Source organism: Nothoprocta perdicaria, unplaced genomic scaffold (assembly GCF_003342845.1).
Source record: "Nothoprocta perdicaria isolate Ctin4 unplaced genomic scaffold, notPer1 scaffold_67, whole genome shotgun sequence".
In the NCBI taxonomy this organism is placed as follows: Eukaryota; Metazoa; Chordata; class Aves; order Tinamiformes; family Tinamidae; genus Nothoprocta; species Nothoprocta perdicaria.
The window spans coordinates 851,242-851,996 of record NW_020455943.1 but is presented as its reverse complement, the minus strand read 5'-3'; positions in this window follow the sequence as shown (position 1 = coordinate 851,996).

The following is a 755-nucleotide window of genomic DNA, read 5'->3' as shown; positions in this document are numbered from 1 at the left end:
TTTCACTTGCAGTGAAGTCTAATAGCTGTAGTCCCATCTGTGCAACATGCAGGAGCAGTCCTCACAGGTAATATTCATTATCAGGTACTCAAAACCAATCAATTCTCAGTTAACATGCCCTAAAAAATGTTTAGAAAATTAGAAAACATGCATTAATTTAATTCATCTTATTCAGTTCTAAATTATTTACAGGCTGGGAAACAAGGGCCATAGCAGTGTTTCTCAGTCAGCACACTAGATCAGAGAAAGTCTCTTGAGTTATATTGAGTTATACACTCAAGATCAACCAGGATGAAAAGATACAGTAGGAGTTCTGTCCTAGGTTTGGCTTTCAAGACCTTAGGAGTGTGTTTCAAGACCTTATGTGTGCAGCCTCTTTTTTTATGAAGTTTCTCAGTCTTGTCTATTGTTGAAACACTTCAGAAGTTCCAGATATGGCACTTCAGGACTCACATTGACACAAGAATTTAGAGGAAAGGGTTACAATCTGTTGAGACTGGCTTATGTATGCTGAAAACTCATTTAAAATTTCTCGTGACAAGCTTAGCAGTGAGAGATTTTCTATTTTTTGGTCTTCCCCTAAAAGATCAAATTTTTTTCTCCATATGTCTCAAGCATGTGAACATTTCATAGAATCATAGAATCATAGAATGCCGAAGGTTGGAAGGGACCTCAGAGGTCATCGAGTCCAACCCCCCTGCTCACACAGGGTCACCTAGAGCACGTGGCACAGGGCTGCATCCAAGCGGGTTTTA